General features: G+C 36.7%; 1 protein-coding gene across 7 annotated transcripts in view; it reads right to left on the bottom strand.

Annotated features, from left to right (window-relative positions):
- Positions 1-18,513, bottom strand: part of LOC108927245 (RNA binding protein fox-1 homolog 1-like) — a 244,529-nt gene that overhangs the window by 66,681 nt on the left and 159,335 nt on the right. The window contains exon 1 of one of the 7 annotated variants that reach the window (XM_029246799.1): positions 10,388-10,462. The exons of the other annotated variants lie outside the window; for them this stretch is intronic. The gene's annotated coding sequence lies outside the window, so the exon portion shown is untranslated. Of the gene's footprint in view, positions 1-10,387; positions 10,463-18,513 lie in introns of those variants that run through there. 7 annotated transcript variants of the gene reach the window in all.

The following is an 18,513-nucleotide window of genomic DNA, read 5'->3' on the forward strand; positions in this document are numbered from 1 at the left end:
ACTTCACTTTGACGCTCATTACTCAAGGTCATTTATAAGTAATGTTTTTCATATGGTATCCAAACCATGTGCTGGGGCTGGGTCCCTGGAGTAACCCGATAACGCGGGTACAAGCCCCACATGAACTGCGCTTGCATGTACTTTCTGCCATGTTAATAAGATGGGAACTATTTGCCCAGCCTAGACAGATAGTGGCACAGTCCCCACCATATGGTGACAGTCTGGAAACTGTCAGGCTCACTTAGTGGATTTTCTCTTCTGGGACTCAGTTGGGCTGGATAAACTGGAATAAATAAGATCTTTCAATGTAGATTGAGACACAGACAAAGTCTGATGCTATTTTCATTTTCGATTCTAATTTTTAACTTCTTATTGAGGGACCATGTTTGGTATCATTCAGCTGTGCAAAGCAAAATGTAAGTCAAACAGTGAACTATTATTGCATATATAAAGCATAATCTTCATGTATTTCATAATGTATGTAATATTGAGTACATTGCATTATTTCACAGCGAAGTATAACAAAAGTTATAAATCAAGGCAAAAATATAAAATACTTCAGACTGCATTAGATAATTTGGCAAAAATCGAATTAAAATACATAAAATTGTTGCATAGATTTTTACATTTAAAAGCAAGGGAAAAAAAAAAAAAACTGCAAGACAATACATGACAGCCACAAAGCGTAAACTCCAACAAAAGTACAAAAGTGCAAAGAATGTCTGAAGAGTTCATACATCCGACAATGCCGTCTGGTGACAAGGAAGTGAGATCAAATGCAGTTTGCTGGTGTTTCCTTAACACATCAATGACACACATAGTCATGCACCCATGGCTGCAACATCTGTGCTTTCAAGAGACTGATGACTTTGTCACATCATATCATAATGGCTTATTCCATTTCTGAAACACACACGCACACACACACACACACACACACACACACACACACACACACAGGTTTTAAAAAAAGATTCATTTCCTTACAGATGCCTCTGCATTTCTGGCCGTAGTGTCTGGTTAATTTAAACGATTTTTGCTATAAGTACAATTACAAGGGATCCTTCTTGACCTTGAAATTCCAATTACTAGTAGCTTTGTCTGGTTAAAATTTTGCACAACATAATTGTTAAATGTCTGTTCCTGTTATTACTGTTAAACAGCTTTTAAGTGACATTGTCTTTGGTTTTGAAGCTGACTCTCATCCTTCCCAGCTCCATTAAATACAAGGGCCATATTTTACCTGTGTGGTCCAGACAAAATTCTTTGATCACAGAGCTAAGCTATTTTCCACATGCTTAAAAAGAGGAAAAGAAATCAAGGAGAGAGAGAGAGAGAGAGAGAGAGAGAGAGAGAGAGAGAGAGAGAGAGAGAGAGAAAAGTAAACTGAAAAGGGGGGAAGCTGGAGAGAGAGAGAAATTTATTGAAAAAGGGGAAGCCTAAAATGGTGAGCAGATGTTGTGGGGTCTCCGATGATTATGTCATGACAAATGTTATGAAGTCTATCTCAGAGAGGCATGACCAGGCATAATGATTTCTGAAGTGACCACACAGGTACACTGAGCAAAATGAATCAGACACAGATGAGCAGCCTTACATCGTGTGGAGCGGACCTGAATGTACAGTAATCGCTGACAGCCCATATGTTAAAGCACTCTGTCAGGCTATGGGTGACTTCTTTTATTCATATCACTTTCTCTTTTTAACCATTAAATCATTTAGCAGAGTTTTCAAAACTGTATTTTAATTTATTGGAAATATTTATAGGTAAACCTTCATTTAAACCACAATTTGATGCAGTACCATGTTCTGTAAATAGAAGCTGTTCCTCCGACTCCCACTCTTGGCAGTCAGATGCTGCTTTTCACACTGGGGGTTATGCAGTACGAATCATAAGAATAAGCACAACTAGAATTGTATGTGAAAGTATTCAGGTATGGGAAGTAATGGGAAACTCACAAACAAATCCTTCGAGGAGACTCTAATGTCCCTGAAAACCAAGACAGCTCTCATTTGTTCCAGCAAGTGAATGCAATTTATTTTCAGGAAAACAATTACTTTCTTATGATAAAAAAGAAAATATGTATGATGACTAAATATGAGAAATTTGGACCAGTCATAGACCTTCTAATTTTTAATGGTTCAGTTTAAATTATTTTCACCCCAAAACCAAACTGCAGCATTTCATAAGAAGGCCTGGATATACTGGAAAATATGGGAAAGAGGGGTTCATGTTTTTTTATGATTCATGAACATTTGAAAATATATTTGAAAAAATAACATTAAAACATTATAATTGAGAGACTGGCAAGCATGAATTCCCTGAACAACACGGTTAATGGTTTGTCTTAGTGGTCATGTTATTGCTTTTTGTTTTCCCATGATTGACTAAAGGTTCATCAAACCATTAATAGCTCTTTGATTTGCAGCAAGAAGTTGTAAGGTCACACTGTAAAAACCAACGTCAAGGATGTAAAAACAGTATTTATCACTGAGCAGAAAATTTGTTTCTTTGTCTGTTCCAGTAAATTGTTACTAATCACGGGTGCATAATATGCATCCACTAGAGAGCAAATGAAAATGCCCACCTGGTGGCCAGCTAATGGTGTGCGTGTGTGTGTATCATACGTGTTGCATTGAACCCTGAGGGTCTATGCGAAGGGTTATCGCAGGTTTTCGCCCATCAGCTGGGCCATCATTCATTGGATGTTTTCTGTAAAGTGCTATAAACTGCTAGACACATTTCGAAGCCTCCTAGGGCTCTCCCCCTGGGGTCCTGGGAGCAGGTAATTTCCGAGGCCATAAAGAAGTGCTTTCACTGCTGTCCCCGACTCTCTTTCCTGTGATTTACTCAGGTGTTATCCACTGACTGGGAACAGAGACGGCTGACCAGGATTATTGAACTTCGACCTCCTGTCAGGCACTGCTATTTGCCTACAAAGTGAGGTGGAAGGCCACAGCTCAGAGGTATGTTGAGAAGTAAATTTTCATTAAAAGGGGCGACAAACTGAACACACACATTAACACACACAAACACCAAGCATTATTCAAAATTTTCTGTTGCAGTAGAACTGATTCTGAAGATTTTATATAGAACCTCTTCCTACATCCTGATAAACATTTACTATATTACTGACTACAACCAGTTGCTTTGTATAACAGCATTTTTATTTATTCTGATGGTGAAGAAATTAATTGCTCAAGAAAACCTGATTATTTATGAAGGAAATGTCCCTAAAACAGAATCTGCTTTTGCTTCATTTTGTAGAAGGTAATTATAACTGAAAAGTGTGAAATGATACTAAAATTTATTCGGAATATAATCACTCACAGTGGTTCAATACTCATTTTTGTTGCTTTTTAACAATAACGTTAAAAGCTGCTTAAAGAAAAATATGCAGATTGCATAAATACCCTGTCAGGCATTTAAAAAAAAAAAAAAACATTGATCTGGAGTCTATATTAACTACTACTAAATATTATGAAAACATCTTACATTCAGAGTCTCTGAGATTCACTTTACAGAGCTGTCACATCATGACCTTAAGCCTATATTGATCCAAATAAGAAATAAACCATTACCTCTGAGACAAAAAAGAAGTTCTTAGAGTAAATACATCAGAAGAGTATGCTAACAACTTCTTTATACATTGATTTGACTTCTTTTAAAAAATTAATCATATTAGGAAAATCACCAGCTCTACCAGTGGCAGCAATGATTATTATCATTATTTATTTATATTATTTTATTTATTAATGATATTTTTTTTAATTTATTTATCATCACGCACTATAACTTTAAGATCATGCCAGGATAAACCTTTACGCAGCTACTCCTGTAATGTAATGTAAATGTTTATATGTATCTTCAAAAAAAAAAAATTAAAAATACTAGGAAGGTGATGAGGAATTGTCGATATTCTGATAAAGTTTTATGCAGCTACTCATGTGATGAACATTGATGCATATGGTGGAAAGAAACAAACTGTACTTAAGAATCATGTGTCTGCACCTTTGTCTCTCTTTCTGTATGTAATTTCGCATTAGTCGTTTCTAATGTAATGCACAAATTGTATTATCTATGAGATGTATGTCGCTTTGAAGAAAAGCATCTGCTAAATGAATAAATGTACATAAATGAATTTAATTATTATGAGAAATAATTAAAAGACTTTGTTTCCTTACCCATTAATGCATTGATTTATAGGCTCAGATTACAGGGTGTGCGGTTTCAGTGGCAATAAACAGATAGATAGATAGATAGATAGATATTTTCCTTTTAATCTGTAATGGAAACAGGAATTTAAGAGTGTTGTATGAAGCATTTGTTAAAGGGATCACCTTTTGGTAGTTTTTCACTTTGTAATCCTCAACTCTGAAATATGAAGTCGGTGGAAAAAAGTTTTTTTTTTTTTTTTTTCTTTTTTAAACTACCCGGAAAACAATCCTGACATTTCTCCTTTGGCAGTTATTTAAGTTCATTTTAATCTACAGCTGCCCCCATCGAGATCAATGGCCATACACTTGCAGAAATAAAGTATCCAGCTCTCTTATTATGTCCGTTTCAGTGAAGAGCTCCTCAGCTTTTTCAACTGCTCTCTAGCCACTGCTGCAGTAAACTGCTCTCTATAATGGAATTCTGCTCTTGTTCTTTATTTTTCCATTTATCATTCCACAACCAGGAATATTTTTTTCTTACCCAGATGGCGCAGGTTAGTGCTGGCACAAGTAACAATTACAAGGCAGCCTCTAACACTTAAATGAGCAGTCCGCAACAACACAAGGAGATGTATTAGATTAGGGAATTGGGAGATGAGTGATGGGACCGGTCAGTCCCTCTTGCCAAAGCCCAAGAAATAAGCATTTGGAACATCATGCATATTACAGTGCCCAGATTACAGGAGTAGCGATGGAATAATGCCAGCTGAACATAGTTCTATAATTGAACTGTCAGAAGTGGAACTCCATTAAACTGAATCTTATGTGGGACTTAAAGACACAAGGCACGCAATGCTGATAGGATCAGGAATAAGCAATGACTCAAGGCATATGCACATGAGCTGTTTGCATCCTTTATCAAAATTACATTTTCATTGATTTATTTTATTAGTGAATACTTTAATGCACTGTCATTCTTTCCAGTGTGTACTCTGCCCTGAGGTACAATGCTTCTGGGAAAGGCTCCGGACCACCGTGACCCTCCGCTGCACAAGTGTTTACTGATCATGGATGGGTGGATGATGAATAGTTTACTACTACTACTACTAATAATAATAACAACTACTAATTATAAAAACTACTATTACTGCTAATAATAATAGTGAAGGGTGAGACATGAGAATTATATACAGCTGACTCCATTGCAATAGAGCCCAGGGAAATGAATAACAAAAACTGTCTTTCTGTCTGTCCATACAGCATTCCTATATATCCTGAAATCATTCATGCCCTTAACTTGCTGCTGGTGGTCCTGGTGGACAAATAAATATTCATTTCATAGCCAGGGAGAAAATATTTGGCACTGTGATAATGCCGTCAGAACTTTTTTGGACAACCCTGAAAAATAAGTATTCCCCACTGGGTACTCGACTCATACAAGCATTCCTAATCCTATGGGAAGCTCACAAAGAAACAAACACATATTTCTTCCCCTGCAGGACTCAGTCCAAAATGATCAGATATTGTGTCACAGGGGAGATGTGTCATATTTCAATTACTGGTCACAACTGAAGCACAATATTCTCTTTTTTTTTTCCCCCTAAAATGATGGGCAGCAGCTATTGACCAACACTTCAAAGGTGTTTATATTTTTATCGCAGACTTGCTCCTCCACTTCCTGCCTTTAATTTGTAAACTTTCTCCCTCTTCTTGTTCTTCATTTCTTTTTTCCCGACAAACTGAAATTCCATCAAAAATGTAGCAGTATCCCTGTCTCATCTGTTTAGGCCTGAAGCTAGTTGCAGGGACAACTCATTAGGGACCCCCTCATTAAAACCAGCCCTGAAGCAAAAGCACTTTTAGAAAGCTAGTTTTTTTCTTCCCTTTTCCTTCCTTGGACCTCCTTTACACATATTTCTATCTTTTTGCTTTGCAATAGAAGACCATATATTTTGTTCATGTATACAATTTGTTTCTAAGGCCAGTACGAAAACACTAGCCTTGAAAAATATTCTATGCCTCTAATATTCACTGAAAGTAGTTCTGTTACAGCTGTTATGTTCGAATATGTTCTCCACACAAGATCTAGTTCTGAATTCTTTTTGGTGATTATATTGATATACTCAGCCGCTTTTAATTTATTTGCTTGGAACAACTCGTGTCAGCAGGTATTTGATGGAATCAGTTTTATTGAAATAGGACATTTTTTTTCTGTTTTTATAGCCCAAAGAATTCAGCAGAATTAGCTTTTAAAGGAGCAAGTTGATGAAATCAGAAATTAGATATAATCAGTGCAGTGTGGCTATATGCAGAAGGCCAGGTATAAAGTGACTAAGTGTATGTTTGATAAACTAAAGTTAACAGTTTGTCATAATGGGGGGGGGGGGGGATGTCATTTTTGTACCAAGGGAGCTGACAGTTGTTTGCTGCTATAATCCACATTCAGTAATTACTGGACCTTGACCATAACAGCATCCAACACATGGAAGTATTTGCATTTAAATGATCTATCGTGGAGCAATTGTGTTGCCCTTAAAAAGGAAAGAGGTGAGAAAAGTAAACAGCAAACCAAATAATTTAGAAGGGCAGCTCTGCTGCAAACTTCCTTTTTCGTGTGTAAATGAGATGCATTGTCAGGATATGGAACATGCAATGTCTGCGTAATGAAGGCAACCACCGATAAGAAGTAACACTCTTGATTTTCTTTGAAGCCTTTCTTATAAAACAGGTCATTAATGTATGTCCTAATTTTTGGTGATCTTCTGTGATCACTGTACTGTTTGCAAAAATAATTCTTTTCTTAATTCTGAGTCCCTAAGCAGAAGCTGTCAAGATGTTCACTTTGTCCACAGCGCTGTGTAACTCAAAGGTGGAATACTCTGTTGGGTACATCATTCTGAGCTGGTGGAAGGATGGTGAAAGACACTTTATGTGTCCCCATTTACAGGGGGGAAAAAAAAAAAAAAGTGTTTGTTTAGCAGTGTCCATGTGTCCTTCTCCTTCCCAAGCCTTTCTCTGCTCCAACCATTTTCAGTTCCCTGGACTGTGCTGTATGGAACTGCTGACTGGGTATTCACACAACAAAAATCCCAGGGAGTCTGACAAGACATCACTCTTGAGAGAGTTGATCGCAGCTGTTTAAAGTCTTATCTAGGCCTTAGCCCATCAAGGCTGAGCCTATTGAATTATTGACAAGCGCTTGCTGTGGTGTGAAGGGACCAAGTTCTTCTGCAGGCATTCAATAAAGATGAAATGGAGACCCTCTCAATAGCTTACTTTGGCATTTTGGAACACTTTTAACAGGTTTGATTTAAAATTCTGTAACTGAATGCATTAGATCCATGAAAACCAAAGCAATACTCAGAGAGCCATTGTATTTTGAAGTACACAAAGCAGATGTTGTATGTTACTGGAAATACCCGGTGGAACATTTCATACAGTATATGAGGGAATTCAATGTATCTGGAATAACCAGCTGACTAACTAGCAAACTAACGGACTGACCAAAAACCTGAAAAAATACCATCTCTACCAGTTGCAGCAATGAGATAGATAGATAGATAGATAGATAGATAGATAGATAGATAGATAGATAGATGCACTGACAAGTACACCATAGCCTGACAGACTACTTTAATGGTTCCATATATATGGAGATTACATTATTTGAGCACAAATACTCTTTAAATTTATACAAAAATACTATAAATGAAATACATTCAACTTTCAACATTATTACTTAATGTTATCTCAGAAAAAAAAAAAAACAAAACATGGAATTCTAGCATTTTTCCAGTTTCACTGTAAAGTACAAAGTCAACAATTAAAAAAAAAAAAAAAAATTCGTCCTAGGTTACTATGCACGAATACTTAAAATATGTTTTTCATTGTCCTGTTTTACTACAATTAATTGGATTCTAAATTTAATTTACAGAACATGGGAATTTGGCTATTTTATTATTTACTACTGCTATTTTTGGAAAAAAAAAGTTTAGTGTAGGCCATTACTATGTTGTGCTTGCAGGAAACTTTTATTCATACAGCGACAATGTACCCCCTCTAAGCCTGTCACTTGTGACGCCACAGTACAGGTAAAAGCTACACAAAGCACCCCTATCCTCAGCATCTTCATGCCGTTGCTTTAAGAAAATTAGATCTAAGGATTAAGTGAGAAACTCTCGGAGAACCAGTGTCAGGCTGGCAAAAGACTCAATTTTTAAGCAATCAGGAATCAGTAATGGCACACTGGAGAGCTCTTGTGCTTTTCAGATAAGGCATCAATAAGTCAGGTCAGCAAAAAAAAAAAAAAAAAAAAAAAACATGCAAATCTTTTCCTGTGCATTGGACATGAAAATATGCAATATTTACACATTTTATCAAATGGGTCCTTGTGATCCATGAAAATGTTCTCTGGATGATTTCAGCCAGCAGTAACTATAAGGTGAGATTTTAGTATATTAAGCATTAAGCATTATTTCTGCACAAGAACTTGTACATTCCACAACTGCACCTTCCTTGTAAAACAAGAGAAATGACTTTATGTGAGCGTTAGATATAGCTAATATTGACAAATAACATTTATATTTACATTTACATATGGCAGTCACTTTTCTCCGAAGCCACAGAGAGCTCAGAGTAAACGAAAGTGAATCCTACAACAGACAGAGGGTTTAGATGCAGAAACACAATTCCTGAAGCACAGCTTATGTAGCAAAATTTGAGTCAGGATGTAAGGAAATGACTTATAAAGTTTGTCTCTGCATATCACATGTAAAATCTGAAGCTAATCTTTATATCTGAAATATGAGTATTGTATCTTTATTAACTTCAGATTTACACAACACAGTCAAAATGACATTCACTTACTGTATATGGACATGCTCAGGCAGATATGTATACACAATAATATACATTTATGCTATGTATAAATAGCATCATTTAATGAGTACAATGTAAATAATATAAGGGATGCGATTTGACATAATTGTATCATTATGAATAATTATATATCATATCTACCTGAATAACTGTATAACACTACCTTAGAGTTAGAAAAATAAGTAAAGTTGCAAGGAAATGAGACATAATAACATGTCAACACTATTAGAAAATTATTCAGAATGTCAAGAAAAAGAAAAAAGTAATCAAATTTTGTAGTTCACTATGTTTTCTTTTCAACCTCACAGAACCTTTGCCTTTGCTTCAAACTTGTAATTCCTAAAGGTGCAACATGTGTATCTGATGTTATGCACTTTCACGGAAATATTAAATTATTATGAAACAAAAGCAAGCTAAAGTCTGAGATTTCAAAATAAACAACCATTATTATATCACCTCAATCAATTCCACAAGTGATTTGTAGTGATTTGTAGTGATTTGCAGTGTCTGTAGTTGTATGTGCTAAATTAAGTATTTCATCATAATTCAGATTATCAATAAAAACTTTTCAGTATTTAAAGAAAGTGATAAGGTAATACTGGCACAGCAGATCAAAGTTTTTCCAGGTAATAAATATTATTATTATTATTATTATTATTATTATTATTATTATTATTATTATATTTCAGAGCATGTTTGCATATGTCTTCAGAGCAGTTTCCTGGTCAGCAGTGGTCATGTGACACCCCCACTTACAATGACAACTCATATGTGCCTTTAGGGTACAAGGTAAGCAGTTCTATATGCATGTTTGCACATTTTCCACAAAGAACATTTAAATGTTCTAAGCTTTTTTAATAGCCCACTTGTGTCTCTGTTCATTAGGTGCCAACTTTTTCAAAAACCCACTGACAGTGCCAGTATCATAAGAAAACCATCGCTATTCAAATTAAACACCAGTTTGAAATTGTCAGCTTGTGCAGTTACATTGCTACAAAGTAATTCACCTTCCACTTCCACACCAAAAGCTTTCACTGAACAGCTTGTGTTCTCCTTTGTTAAAAAGACTTCCATAATTCACCATCAAAGCAATTAAAAATTCTGTTTCAGGGATGATCACACTCTGCACTTGCACACAAATAAAAACCCAGAAAAATTCTTACTTGGTTCACTATGAAATTCCCTGTCTTTTTTAAGTCATCACTCTCTACAGTGTAATGCAAATATTTACAAGCATCTTTTGGCTTCTCCCTCTAATGCATTTGTTTTCCTCTATTCTTATTATTATTATCTTTGCTTTGGGACACTCGGCAGCATTCCAGCATTAATGCACACCGGAGTATGAACTCACCGGAGTACGAAGCAAGCTCTTGCGAGGGCGAACAGGCACCAAGCAGTGTTAGCGGTGGCTGGAGAACAGCTCCATGTACGGGATAACGCACTCACACACTCAGACAGAAGGAAAAAAGGACAAAACTGCAAAGCAAAGCATCAGGGGTATGAACACAAAAAAGAAGAGAGAAAGAGGGATGGGAAATTAATAATCCAACAGGCAGGTCCCCTCAGTACTATTAATCATGTAGCTTTCTCTACAAGCTACAGAGATGTGCACATGGGAGGGGCATGTGGCATCATCCATTGGTTAGTGCCGCTCATTCCTATACATCGCAGCCAATCCTTTCTCGGCCTGGAGGTACAAATATAGCTGTGGAGCCGTTTCAGGATGGGGAACTGAGGAAAGCGGGGCTAAAAGGAAAAGAAAGCGAGAGCCAGAAAAGGAGGGAGTAAAGACAAGAGGGGAGTGAAGATGAGGACCCCGGCTTTGGCACGAGGAAAAATGCTCACGGTCTCGGCATCGCCGGATCTGGTTAATGCACTATAAACTTTATTTGAGCTGACTTCTCATTTGATCCCCTTGCGATGGGGTCAGTGAACGGCTAGCAATTCCACCCCAAATCACACCATAATCGAATTGCGGCCTATTTCCCAAACCTATAATGAAAAAGGCAACTGAAATAATGCAGGTGATGTTGGCGTGCTCCCCTTGCTGTCGTACATTATTACTGGCAATTCCTTGCCTCCATTTCCCCTGTACTCTAACAATGAATATATTTCACAGCTCACTTCCTTCACTGTGTGGGAGGTATAGTGTATACACCTACATGCCATGAAAGAGAATCTATACCAGTAAGATCTTCCCTTTTTTTAACATTCTTCCTACCTTTAACACTCCGGCATTTTTTACAGTAGACAGAAACCCATCTCTGAAAGATGCCAAAGAAAATGAATTTTGGGGGGTCCTAGCTCTTCGTCAAAAGAAAACCACTGGACACATCATATGTTACACCGACAATCTAATATGTATGAACCCACTCTTTATATAGTAATAAATATATAAATACTGCATCTATTTATATATGTAAGCTATCTATATAATGTTATTTACAGAATCTTTCCTCCAGCTTATATAAGCACATGCTCATGCACTCCTACACTACTGAGCCTTCAGCATAAGATCACTGATCTTTGTCACAAGTGGACATCATTTTTGGTGAAGCAATCAAACAGAATGCATTAGAGCTTTGATACAAGGACGGAGGGGGAAGAAAAAAAACTGAGTTACACAACATGCAAAATACTGGAAGTGGTGTTAACTGTATTTTAAGATGAAATAAATTTGTACTCAGCATTTTTAGATTTTCCACTTGGTGTTCAACAGCGGTGTAACCTGTTTAACAGCACAGTCGAATTGTGGCCCACACGTTAAATCTTCAGCTGACTAACTTGAATAATATAAAGAGATAACTATGCATTTTCACTGTGAAGTGCAGTTGTACATTGTGCTTTAAAGACATGATGACTTCTTATCTTTTGCAAACTAAATTATAATATGGAAAATTTCAGTCGGAAAAATATACACACACACACCTTCAGAACCGCTTGTCCCATACAGGGTCACGGGGAACCGGAGCCTACCCGGTAACACAGGGCGTAAGGCCGGAGGGGGAGGGGACACACCCAGGACGGGAGGCCAGTCCGTCGCAAGGCACCCCAAGCGGGACTCGAACCCCAGACCCACCGGAGAGCAGGACTGTGGTCCAACCCACTGCGCCACCACACCCCTCGGAAAAATATAGTAAGTACATATATAACTGTCCTATTTCAATAAACAGCTGTTCTGAGCAGGGGCTTGATGAAGTGGAGCCTATCCCAGAAGCACTGGGTGCAAGGTTGAGGGGGGTACACCCCGGACAGGATGCCAGTCAATCACAGTATATATACTATATATATCATTTTTCATCACAGTGTAATAATCAGTTGTTGGAACCGATAAGAAAAAATCATGCTGATTATAAATTAGATGTACACACAGAAATAAGCAATACTTTTGAACTGTAATTACTCAATGAAAATATAACTCTTTTAAAAGAGTGGTAGCAAAGAAAGAACACTTGTTTGTATTGTTTTTAAGTTTTCATTCTGTAGTATGTATTTACAATTAGAAGCAGGTCCCGTATTATCACTGTTTAGTATTAGTTTTAATTTATTCCACTGGATGGTGAAAAAGCATAACTCTAATACAGCAGGTTGGAACTATGACTGATTTTTCAAAGAACTGAGAAAAATTAAGGCTGTGATGCACCAGTCATTATTGGCTCCACTGCTAAATAACAGCAAGTGACATATCTATTGGATGGTATCAAATAAATAAATAAGTAAATAAATAAATAAACAAACAAACGTCATAGAATGCACATCAGTCGTTTCCCATTCCTTAGGGAATGATTTTTTCCCAGTGGAAAATCAGTATGGAGCAGAAGACTTTTTGGTGGGGATCCAGGCCACATTAGCCATCTGCAGCAAAGACACCCTGGGACAACAAATTGGCCTGAGTTCCCTTGGGTGGGTGAGATGGGTGGGACTCTCTCCCCTTCATTGCTCTCAGTGATACCCACAGTTAGCCTGGCGTCTACAAAGCTGCTGGCAAAATTGGGCAAATAGCTCTCTTGTCCAGACCCAACATGGCTTGATGAAGCCTGCAGCTGATACGGTGAAATGAAGCGGGTGGCTCACAGCAAGTGCATCGAAGGAGGTGTGTCCCTGTGATCACGCCTCCCTAGTTAATATGAATCTTGTGCTTGGGGGGGAAGCACATTGAATAATATGCCTTAATTGGGATAAGAAAAAAAGGTTGAAGATTTTGCGAAATTGATTGTATATTTATGCATATCTTTTATCTTTACGCATATCATATCACAGCATGTCTTTCTGTACAGTTTTAACAATTTTGCTTGATATACAGCTTTATTTTTATTTATTTCTTTTTTTTTTTTTTCCATTTACTTTGTGGTTTGACCAAAGACATTTCGACTGAAAATACACAAAAGGGTCAAGAAATGTTGTCTGGAAAGGGAACGTTATTTTTTTAGAAAAGCTCAAAAGATGCTAGCGCAACATATTGAATATATTTTATTAAAATGAGCAACCTTTTAAAACTAGTGTTTTCGTGTGAAGTTAATGCTTTCAAATGGACTTTAATACCTTTATGTGAAATAAACATTTCCCAAGCAGGATAGGAAAAAGATGTCCAGTTATGAAAGTGAAACACACATGCAGATTCCACTGGATATGCTGAAATACGAAGGACATCTGGACTGAATGCAAACTCAAGATTATGTTAATCAGAGATCAGGTCAGTATATGGATTTATAGTTGTGTTTTTAGACTTTTTTTCACAGTCAGTAGAAATCGATCTACCTCCTTTTCAAAGGGCTTCATTCAGTCGACAATGAGTTAATTATATCTGCTTAGAACACGACGGAAGAAATTAACATTCTCGCAGAAGCATCAGAGGGAAATACACAAAACAGAAGCCGCAGGAGGGTCAGAGTAGCAAGTCAATTTTGTGGAGCGATAAAAGGGCTGCCATGTATATGATTGCGTGTGAAAGGAAAGGGGCCAGTCCTGCCTTGTTATCATCAGTTAATTAGACACCACAGTCAGGACTGCACACATAACATTTGCCTTTGTAATCAAATGTATTATTCAAATGTAGGGAAACGAGAAGAAAGACAAAGACAACCTCTTCCATCAGAGCAGACGGGCAATTTTACCAGTGGTACATTGTTGGCTTAAGCATGGCAAGGGAACAGAACACTTGATGGCAGAAAAAGCAATGGCTCTCCCTCTCTGCCTTCTTTCTTTTGGACTGCTGTGGAATTTAGCTGATTTCCTGATCCCTGGGCTAATCCATGGCAGGGCCCCTGATGTGCCAGTACCAAGGAAACAGAAGGTAATTTTCAGTGATGTAACATTTGCTCTTTAAATGTGGAGAGGGGTAGGTTTCTAGGGCAATACCAAGCTGCTCTGTCTCCTTGCTTAATTCCAAACCCATTTAAAAAGGATACTGCCTTCTTCCCCAGCTGAATCGAAAACACAGCAGGAATTGATAATAAACCAAACAAAATATGAGTAATTCCCCATTTTTCCCTCGTTTGACAACACACGCATATTAGTAGCCCTGTAAGTTTGACTGTCATTTCATCTTTTTCATGTTTTATATGTAGTGCAGATTTGCATGTTCTGCATACGTGATGTACTGTAGATGTGACCATTAAGTCCTATGTTTAAAAACGAAGTCACCCAAACCTTTTTCTCAAGGCACAGGCAAAGAAATATTACAGAACCATCTGTATAAGATTTAGTTTTAATAGTTCAATATATTCAAGTGCTCCCGATTGTGTTTAAACTGTATTACAATATGTCTACTACATTTCGATATCATAAAAACCTTTTACATATTGCTTTACTTATTGTCTGCAGTATATACATTTCATGACCATATTTGCGTGCTGTGTTTCTATGCAACAAATCTAACTCACACAGGTGTTGATCATATATTTTTGGCCAGAGAACAGTTTTTGGAGGCTGAAACTTGATGTAATAATAAGTTTAAAAACATCTTGACTGTGGCAAATGTAAATAGGCTGAGGATCAAGCCACTGCAAAATTGTATTAGTTATGGCTTCATATTATGACCAGACAGACCATTGAAAATGCCTTTCAAGCAAACAAAACAAGGTTAAATGGCTTGTAAAAATGTTGCAGTTCTGCTGTTTGGGTTCATGACCTGCACATTCAGATAACATAGGACCTTGGAGAAAAAAAAAAAAAAAAAATATCTTTTTGATGATCAAATTGATCTGACACGGATCAATAAAAGCTTGACTTTGTTTGGAAACTTGCGGTACGATCTACTCGGGCATACAGTAATGTCGAAGCCCAGACTAATCTCTGCCTCTTGCGCTGCACAATTCTCTTTTACTGAGTCTGTCACTTCCCATTTCAGTTAACACACTGCTGAGAAGGGTTCATCACTGAACAAATAATCCACTTTAGCCGAATACAAAGCAAACGGTGATGGCAAAACATAACTGCAATAAAGAACAGGAAATGCAGCAATAAGCGTGGTCTAAGGGAAGCATTTCTCTTAGCAGAAATTAAGTATTCTGTATACACATTTGCATCCAGCCCCAGGTCATGAACTAGGAACGCATGTTAATGTAATTGATAAACAAAAAATTGCCGCAAAGACAACTGTGAGTAAAAAATATACAGCCCAAGACTTGTGCTTCTCATCTCTTTCTATCAAGCAAGAATTAAGAATTATACTGTAAGTGCTGATCCAAACCATTCTGAACAGCGTACAGTAAATTTAAAAAAAAAAAAGGGGGTCAAGGTCACGACTCTCAAGTCATGTTATATTTACTTCTTCAGAACGAGACGCAGTTGTAATTGTGCAATAATCAACTGTCTGTGTGTCATTACTTTACAGTCTCTGCAAATAACAAACATAAGGACACCAAAGTCATGTCCATTTTATTTTTTCCCCCTTTTTTAAGATCATTGTCATCATCACTCTTGTTATATAAACTCAATGAGACTGAGTGCTGTAAAACACAATTGGGTATAGTATATTAATGTGTCATGCTGTCTCTGCTATGACTCTTAGCTGAGACTATATTAACGAGAGGTTGGCCTCTTGTGTCTTACCACTTTTAGAACTCATGGTAACCAGTTGCAACCTCATTTCCACTTTAACTTTGACTCGACTGCACCACTGATATCAAGCTATTCTTTCAGTTCTATTTCTGTCTCTGGTTAGGGATGTTGTACGGGTGAAAAAAGGCTTTTAATTAGAGCTGTAATGCCTTCTCTGATCCTTGCCTGACTTTACTTACATGCAAAGCTGAACCCCTTGGGTTCCCTCAAACAGAACAACACTCCTTTCAACACAACTGAAGAGACAGCTGTCCTCATTTCAACTTCTCCTCTCATTCTCTTCTCATTCTCTTCAGTGGCTGAATGACAATGGAACTAGCACATATCAACTCACTTTTATTCTTGCTGAATTCATATCCTAAAGACAGTACAACATTGGAGAACGCAAATCTGAAGGTAACTGAATATATTTTAATTTGTGCAAACAGGTCTGACTGAAGAAAATGCAATGTGAATTAAACATACTATAGCACTAACAATTCCTGCTTTTCTGTGTTAATGGCACTTTAGCTTAATTGCTGTCAAAAAAATTTTAACTTTATTGATTTGTTTAAATACACAAGCTTTACTCAGTTAATTATGGTAAACACTGATGTAATCTATGGTGCATATACTCACATTGAATATTATTCAAGTGAAACCAAAGACAGGCAAGTAGCTGAGCCTCATCACATTTCTTCAGTATAAATGTACACCATGTGTAGAATCCATGCTACTAAATAATTTTAAAAAATGAAATAAATAAATAAATACTCAGTTGGGACAATGTAAATAATGAAACATACTTAACTATTTTCCCTTGTAAAGGGCAGCTTTTGATTCACTAGTAATGGGAGAACTAGAAAGGTTTCAATCTTTTAAAAGCCTGTAAAAAGACCTTTTTATAGAATCAAAACAAAATAATTCCTTTGTCAATGGAAAGAAAAAAAAAATCTGAAAGCTGTGACACCAGAGTCATGCTTTACATTAAATTTTTTATTATCATAAACTCAATTTAATTTTTCAGCCCCTTAATTTTAAGACATTGGATTTTATCAATCTTTTCCATACTTTTAATTTTCCTGATTGCCGGGCAAGTGCCATATCAAAGAGCAGGGACGAAAGAGAAATTTCACGCTTTTCAATTCCACTAAGACATGCCCACTGGCAATAAACTCAGCCTCCATAATCTTCTGAACTCCTCAGCTCCAATCTAGCTCCTAACAATTTCTCTGCAGTCACTAAAATGGGGGGGGGGGGCATCCATTGCATGCATACAATTATACATTTACAAGACAGACAGAGAAAGACAGATTCATGGATTAAAGACTGCAGGTATAGTACACGATCTGTCATGCAAAATAAAAAGAACAAAGAATTTCTGATGTGAACTAGTATATACATATTTTAATTCTACCCAGTGCAAAATGACCAAAGGGATATCTCTAACCCACTTTTTTGAGCTAGCATTGCAGTTTTGCTTTGTCCAGAGAAATAACGTGCATTTGCTGCCATTTAAAGCATTTACACTTTAAAGAAAGTTTAAGTCCTCTCTCTCTCTCTCTCTCTCTCTCTCTCTATATATATATATATATATATATATAATATATATACTATATGCTTAAATTTCAGCAAATTTTGATAGCATGGAGAGAACCGTGTTTTCATACTAAAGTGCGATTCTACAAGACTACATGACTTGACATCTTTCATGAGCTCAACTGTACATATGTATTTTTTGCTGAAAAAATATTACGCATGTATGTATATAACATATCTAAAATATATCTAAATATTATATATAAAGTTAACATCATAACAATCCCTAGTGACTGTCGGAATGCAGCATTTATTAGTGTCTAAAAACAGACACAAAGAGATAAAAAGGCATTTGGCAGAGAACACTGGGAGTCTGGGAACTCATTTCTCCATCTTGTTTGTATCCACACCAAGAGGCCAACATGGCTGCAGGGTAATCATTTTCATTTCAGACTCCTTGTTGGAGTCATTTAAGTTTTATTTGGATAAAAACAAATAGATTAAAAATGTATTCCTTCCCTTTTACTTATTTACTCTGTTTCATCATGACATTTACTCTCTTAATACATGTAAAGCCCTACAAAACAGAAAAGCTGGTGATAAAAAATTTCACATCAGACACGTCCTGTTCAAAACACATAAATGGGACATTCTTTGACAACAGAATACACCACTTAAATCTTAATTAATGGGTTATTTTCATTTAAAAAAAATTAAATGTTATTCTTTACGGAGTAGATTTCCATTTTATTGCAGTGTATACTGACATCCATAAAGGATGTTTCAAGCAAGGAATATTTCTACAGACCTGAGAGTGTGGCTTCATCTTATAAATAAGCTGAACTCACTGCATACACTGAGAAAGCATAATTTGTATTATATGTTGTAATATGAAAA

The sequence above is a fragment of the Scleropages formosus genome, chromosome 20 (assembly GCF_900964775.1).
Source record: "Scleropages formosus chromosome 20, fSclFor1.1, whole genome shotgun sequence".
In the NCBI taxonomy this organism is placed as follows: Eukaryota; Metazoa; Chordata; class Actinopteri; order Osteoglossiformes; family Osteoglossidae; genus Scleropages; species Scleropages formosus.